The 7,740-nt window shown below is 41.0% G+C and overlaps 1 pseudogene; it reads left to right on the top strand.

Annotated features, from left to right (window-relative positions):
- The first annotated feature begins 5,002 nt into the window (after window positions 1–5,002).
- On the top strand, window positions 5,003–7,286 carry LOC131686997 (glutactin-like; annotated as a pseudogene).
- Window positions 7,287–7,740: the final 454 nt, after the last annotated feature.

Raw genomic sequence — 7,740 nt, 5'->3', positions numbered from 1 at the left:
ATATCATTAGGGTTCCCGGTCATGTCTAGTGAATATGAGCGTCATTTTTTTGGTCCGACTGAAGGCATGGACCTAGGATGTGAAGAGCTTTTCGGACGTGACCGATTCATTATCGTGCGAACGTGGACGTTTGTAAGTTTCCGCTTGAGACCGCGTTTATAAGTTCATTATGGCTAAAACATTCACTTAATCAAAGGGGTGTTTTCATGTTAGCGAAACCGCTGGCTTTGGTGTGCGTGGATGATCGCGCCCCCTTAAGCGTTTGTATGTTAACATGCTGAATGCTAGAAGAGAGTGAGACTCGCCATATTACTAGAATTCCCGGTCATGTCGCCATGTGTTGTCTAGTGAGCGTCAGTTTGTTGGATTGGTCCAGCTGAAGGGGGAGTGCTGAGTTAATGATTGAGACCGCGTTTGTAAATTTGTAGGTACTAAAACGTTCACTGAACTACTGGAGTGTTTTAATGTTGGCGAGATCGTAAGCATAAGTATGTGTGGATGATTGCAATTGCATGTTCGCGTTTGTGACCAGGTTTTGTTTCATCGCGAGCGAAACGAGCGTTTCTACGTTTGGAATGAGAGAGATTGTGAGTGTATATGAGAGAATATACAGTTGATTGCATTAATGAATGTTAGTATGAATCGAATTTAAGATATAGTAAAAGAAGGAAAAATAACATGCCGAATAAAGAAAACAGAAATATTATAAGAGATTATTTAGAAGTGTATAAATTGACCGATATTATTTTTGGTATACATAAGTAATAGAAAACCAAACTAATAGAACTACAGCAAAAACAGACTAATGAACTAGAAAAAAGAACACATGCAACATTCAATCAAACTACTTGAACTCGTCTAAATGCCAGCAAATGATATTTATTTTCCATTAATCGTACCCAATCCGTGTACACTACTGCACTGAGGGAGCCGAAAAAATCCTAAATGGGACGGCACTTTGGCAAGTTGTTCGGGATCCTTTCTTTCGGCACGGACGGTATCTTTTTCTGCTCAAGATACCCCAGCGTCTTCTTGGCGTAATGGAAAGACGCCTTGTCTGGCCAGAAGACGTACTTCCCATCCGCATAATGCTCCTTTAAGAACGGCATAAGAATTTTCTCAAGACACTCCTCCTGGTACACTTCTTGATTGATGGCCAGACCGCTCGGCTTAAACCACGACTTTGAAATCCATCTGTCCGATATGGCGATGTACAGCATAACTTTTTCCTTTCTCATACAGAAAGGATATGCAATCACTCTATAAATTGTCAACCTAATCCTGGCCTATTTTTTACTGACATATGGTTTCTAGATTTTAACAGAGGCGTAGCCAGGGGTGTACGAAGATGGGTTACACCCCCCTCCCCTCACTGGTCACCAGCCATGTAAATTCCCCTTAGATCACCCTCATTGCACCCCCTCAGTCCACCACTTCATCCATTACTCATACCCCTCCCCTTCTCAACCCCATCATCTTTATACCATCGCTACATCACAAGACATCCCAAATTGAGCTGGGGAGTAGTACGTTCGTGGGTTTCTCACCCTCCTCACACATCCATGACGCATGACAAAATTAGTTAGCAGAAAGACAACATTCAACTGATGCTGATTAGGCTTATTAAGTATTATATTTTTTGTATCAAGTGTTTCGCCGTCAACACGTAGCTCATCAGGTTCGTGGCTGGCGAGCCATTGTATGTAGGTGCAAAGTGTACTAGTATTTCCATAATTGAAACGAACATAACCAGCCATGAAATCATAGTTTGGAGAAATGAGAAAGGCACGATTGTACCACTAGTTGGATTAAAACAGGTTTTTTTTTCAAATTTATGCTTAACCCTTTCATGCCCAACTTTTTTCTAGTGTATGTAGGGTTTCAAAACTATTTTTCCTTGAAAACGACGGGGTCAATAAACACGAAAAGCCCATTTTCATAAAGATAGGTGCTTCCATGGCAGTGGTAGAAGCTGGTCAATTTTTACCTTCTAATGCTCAATACAATTCTCCTAGAATAATTACAATAGTCCAATTACGTGGAAAACGTAGCCAACGACAGTCTAAATTGATAATTTTTATCAGTTTTCAATAATATTGCACCATAACGAAGATATATGAAAAAATCATCCTCCGTCGTCAACGTAATCTGTCCCTGGCAGCACTGCTCCATCGGAATCCAATCAGACTAATTGCAATAACTTCAGTTCTAGAGCTGATCCTTGTAACTGTTAACACTCAAATTAAAGGCAATAATCACATCAATGGGCCTTACTTGTTTTTGTGAACAAATCTCATCTCAATCGAAAGTTATAGCTGTTTAAAAAAGTTGTTGTCCACAAACAACATGGGCATGAATGGGTTAAGCTTATATTTTACTTTAGGAGGTGTAGCAGACTTGTCGCTGAAATAGTAGCTGTCATTTCCTGGTCTTTGAGAGCGGAAAGTGACTTTCGTCGTCCAGAACGAACGACGTTCCGCGGTACTTCTTCGTCATCCACCAGCACTGCGATTTCACGATCACTATCTGCTCGTCCGTGTACTCGGGGGACTGAGTCTTCCTCCGACAGATGATATCCTCCATCTTGAGGGTTCGGTGAATCAAGGTATGAGAGCAGTGATATTTTCGGCCGGCGTCACGAAAACTCGTTCCGTCTTTGTTGTCGAACAGTTTTTTCAACGCTTCCTTCGTCGGCTTCGTCATTATCTTCGCCGGACCGGCCTTCCGCTCCACGCTCAGGGATAGCAGGATTCGGTAAACTGTACTCAGGGGCCAAACAACACGCTCGCTGTTTCGAGGCCATCTTCGATTGAACTGACAGCATCCGAGCGAAAAAAAACATGTCACCCATTTCTAGGGAGTCCAGAGAGCAATTCTCTTGGAGAGAAAAAAAATTACGTTCTTTACTTTAATTACAGAAAGGTATTCATTTTCATTTTTTTATTGAACACCCATTACAGGTGCAAGTGAGATCACAATTCGTAGACAATCAATTTTTTTTTAATTTTCATTTAATCAAATTTCTAGGTTCATCGCCATTTGATTTAAATATGATGAATTAATGAAAAAATATGTAGTGACAATTGGTACCTTAATTAAGTGTATAACCTACTACTGCAAATTGCTACACCTAAACTATAGGAGCACCTTCATGTTTCAGAAATAATTATTTTCGTGAATGAAAAATTGAAAAATAATTTACTACGAAATGTGTAAAACTTCAGTTTACATTAAACTAATCCTGTTATTTCCGCTTGACTGCGTATAAACCCAAAATGCAACATCATTGGACCTAAAAATATTCCAAACGCATCCTATACGAAAAGCCGGTAATTTAATCAAAATTATGGTAGCTTATCTCTTCTGCTTGCCTCGTTTCGATTCATTATTACTGCATTGCAAAACAATAATTGATAGTGCAGCATTTATTTCCAGAGTGTCGATTGTATGCGTATTGTTATAGAGTGTAACATCTGCATTTAAAACGAAATGTGGTTGAACCGGATAAACTGAATGCCTTTTGTACTATAGGCATGTGCTGAATAAAACCTCTAAGTGTGTAACACTGATACGATCGCCAGTTCCACAACAGCTTTCTACCGATATGGTGATTTCGAGTGTGGTTTTCCATCAGCGCGAAACTCTTCCACCATTTAAGATTTATGAGCCCTGATAGCGGTCCTGGTATGCAATGCATGCATGCAAAACAAAAAACTGAACTCATCCGAAACGTATCGCTCGGATCGGTGCAGTTGCATCACACCCCATACTGGCGAAATGAGACGATTCTGGCGAAGCCAAAACCATCCGGTGATTTATGGGAATCGGTAATGGATCGTGGGTTCCACTTTTTTTCGTCTACTCGGGCTGAAATCGAAAAACAAAAGGTTGAGTGGATGGATGTTGTGATGAAATTCCGGTCATGGAACTGTTTTGCATTCACGTTTGTTTTCCTTCATAGGTACATACCACTAATAGCCGGTCGGGAAGCTCGCTTGTTCTCACACACAACCCACAGATGTTTTCGAACCAAGGCGGAGAAATTTGCCGCAATCTAAATGCCATAAATCACGTACTCTATACCGCACATCGGATTGCAACCCTGCTGATTGTTGTGGGCAAACACATGTGACCCCGGCAATTGGCGGTTGCATCCTGTAAGTTATAATAAATTAGTTTTTTGTATATTGAGACAATATTGCGTAATGTCGTAAATGTAATTGGCATTCCCAGTTAATATGTTGACAAAAACATCAGAGTCTGTCTTTGCCGTGAGACATGCTGGAAAACGAGCGATGCGTAGTAATGCTGCCTAAGCTCGACTCCTGCCAGTAGAAGACGAAAGATTAGTCTGTAAGATTCTAAGCCTGTTTCTAATGGCACTTCTAGTTTTCCGGTTTGTATATTTCACATCCTTGAGTACTATTGCTCTAAATTTTCATATCTTTCCCTACTCAGTAATTTCTATATATTTAAATGTGGCTAAAACAGTAAAAAAGAAAATGTGAAATAAAAAAGGAAAAAAATCAGAGGTAATGTGTTTGTGTATCTCAATTTATCTCCACAAAGGATCTTTTCTGTTATTTGTAGGTTTCAGTTATCTCTTCTTTCCTTATCCATGGTCAGAGGTCAATACAAGTCAATAAACGTAATTCCTAATATCTTAATCTGGCAATCAACAAAGAAACACTTTTATTTTTTACTTTGAATCCTAGAAAAAACACTTTTTGTCTAAAAATTTCAAAGTGACGCCCATTGACCGATCATAGCAATATAACATTTATCGAGCCCTGCAATTCAATACGTTAGCTAACATGACATTTGATAGCCAACAAATCAGCGCTAGATTTATAAACAAATGACTGCAGATGAGTCTTATCGACTGCAATGGATTCAATATTCCGCAGTAGTCTTATCGTTCCGTCTCGGTTATCAGTAGCTAATTTTTCGCCATTGCCATCATTCGTAGTTCATCTGTTATCGTAAACCCGTCGAGTCCGCAATGGGGACTCAATTAGCAGCATCGATTTTTGTGCTTGTAGTTAGCGGTTGTGTCCTAGTCGCACCAAGTTCGCCGATAGAACGTCAGGACATTCCAAATGTGTTAGTTAGCATCCAGGGAGTTGGCGAAGTGCGTGGGTCTATCGGTCAGACGGCTCGCACCAATCAGCCGATTGCAAAGTTCTACAATATCCCGTACGCTGAACCCCCGAGCGGCACCCGAAGATTCAAAGCCCCCGTCAAGGTCGCTCCCTGGACCAATGTTCTGGATGTTAGCCAACCGGGAATGGAATGTCCGCAACCGTTCCCTGGCCTAAACCAGAAGAACGAGGATTGTCTCACCTTATCAGTGTTCACAAAGAACGTAAGTAAACGGGCAAAGTACCAATATGATGCAACATTTGGTTACATAATTGCAGACGGAGAAAAGTTTCCCGGTAATGGTGTACATTCATGGGGGAGCATTTTACTTGGGTTCAGCTGCCGAGTATCCTCCGGATTATCTGCTGGAGCGTGATGTAGTCCTTGTTGTTATTCAGTACCGCTTAGGTCCTCTTGGTTTCCTGTCCACCTTAAGTAGCACCATCCCGGGTAACGCAGCAATGTTGGACATCGTCATGGCCCTAGTATGGGTTCGCGATAACATCGACAACTTTGGCGGACATCCGCAGAAAATAACCGTATTCGGACAGTCTGCTGGAGGGGCGGCAACGTCTGCCCTGCTCTATAGTCCACTGGTTCAAACAAATATGTTCAATCAAGCGATTATCCAATCCGGAGGGTCAATCTCAACCTGGGTCATCGATCCGAATCCGATTGAGAATGCAGTGTCTGATGACGGTCGATGCTGAAGTATTGGTAAAGGCATTGCCGTTGCATATGGTAAGCTTACAAAGTGCCTCCAAGACATCAACATATCAACATTTAGTTTATTTAAGGCAAACCGTTATATCGAAGGAATGGAAGAGATTAGCCGTATCGGAATAGTCGTGGGTGGACCATCGGGATTTCTGCCGAAGAAGCCTTTCGATGCTGCCCGTCTTGGTGACTTTCGCCGGAACGTCAGAGTGATGGGTGGTGTTACCAAACAAGATGGATCCTTCCTACTGAATGGCTTCTACGATCTCCTGGTTAGTAGAAATCTTATCAATGACTCCAAGTACATGCAGTATGATCTGGTTGATAACGTTAATCGGATACTCGGATTGGACGAGCAATCGGGAGCACTAACGGCCTTTGAAATTGATGCTCTTTTCAGCGAAGACGACCTACTGAGTGGAAATTTTACTCAAATGGCAGAGGGACTAATTGATGTGTGTGTTCATATGGTAATCGTTGTTTCAAAACTCCAAGATTACTTCTTCTTTTAGATTGCCGGAGCGATATCTTTCAAGGGTCCCGTACTGAGAGATATTCAAGCCAATGTCCGATACAGTCAAATGGGAGCATACCTCTATACTTTCGACTACGAAGGAGAGCACACAAGATTCGCAAATGGACGAAATACCTCTCACTATCCATACGACGGTGGTGTACATCATTCGAACGAAAACATCTATTTGTTCCCCTACCCGGAAGAGGTGGCAAGGCTAAACGCCGCGGACACCAGAATGTCGGAAATGATGGTTGACCTTTGGACGTCATTTGCGATCGATGGTGTACCCAAATCGGAAAACGTACCGAATTGGCCGCAAGTTGATAGTGCGTATCTTGCAACGCTTTTAATCTATTCATTTTTTAATTTTTTTAAATTAAAATCTTAGGCTTAATCGGACCGTACCTGCACATAAATTCACCGCCGACGGTTGGTCAAAATTTCTACCGAGAGTTTTCTGTTACCACCAAGAGTGCATCTACCGGGTTACGCTGCGTCGAAATAATGGCATTGCTCCTTGTAGCTGGTTTCGTGACAATTTTCCGATGGGTTTAAAATATTAAATCAAAAGATTATTAAAGGATTTCGGGAAAAAGGATTTCGAACGGAAAAGCTGATGTCGAATTAAAGAATTATATTGTGCGTAATTATAGTATGAGAAAAAAAAACTGTTTTAATCCACTTAGTGGTTCAATTGTGCCTTTCTCATTTCTCCAAACTATGATCCCATGGCTTGTTATGTTCAATATATAGTTGTGGAAATCTCTATTACACCTATGTACAATAGCTCGCCATCCACGAACTTGATGAGCTACGTATCGATGCTGAAACACTTGAAAGAACAACAATATCATACTTCATTAGCTTAATCAGCATTAGTTTAATGATGTCTTCTTGCTAACTTCTTTTGACATGCGAGGGTGGATATTTTGGGGGGGGGGATTGCTTGGCCTTTGTATCAGCGTTCCTAGAGCTGTTATATTTGGTGGTCACTCAATGTATTATTTTCAAGGAATCTCTTGTGACTCATATGTTTGACAGTTAATCTGTCGGCTTTTGAATACCATTTAACAGTAATCGGTAATCACGCCGTCGATCTCTACTTTGTGCGTGGGAATGTACACATGGTAGTCCTTTATTTAATACTTGTCGACAGTAATGTCATTTGTTTTAGATAGGATATCACAATGGTGAGCTTATGGGTGCACTTTCGTTATATTCGTCACGGTTGAATATTTCAGTGTCAGTTTTTTAGAATGGGTCTTTTTCAAGCGACTTTTTTTAAGCAGGAATTTTGAGATTTTTCTAAAACTAAACAACTTAGACTTATTAAGTCTTTGGAAAGGTTATCGTAGTTTGTGAGG

The sequence above is a fragment of the Topomyia yanbarensis genome, chromosome 3 (assembly GCF_030247195.1).
Source record: "Topomyia yanbarensis strain Yona2022 chromosome 3, ASM3024719v1, whole genome shotgun sequence".
Classification (NCBI taxonomy): domain Eukaryota; kingdom Metazoa; phylum Arthropoda; class Insecta; order Diptera; family Culicidae; genus Topomyia; species Topomyia yanbarensis.
Note: the sequence above shows the minus strand (reverse complement) of the source record. Positions and strands in the feature narration are given on the sequence as shown.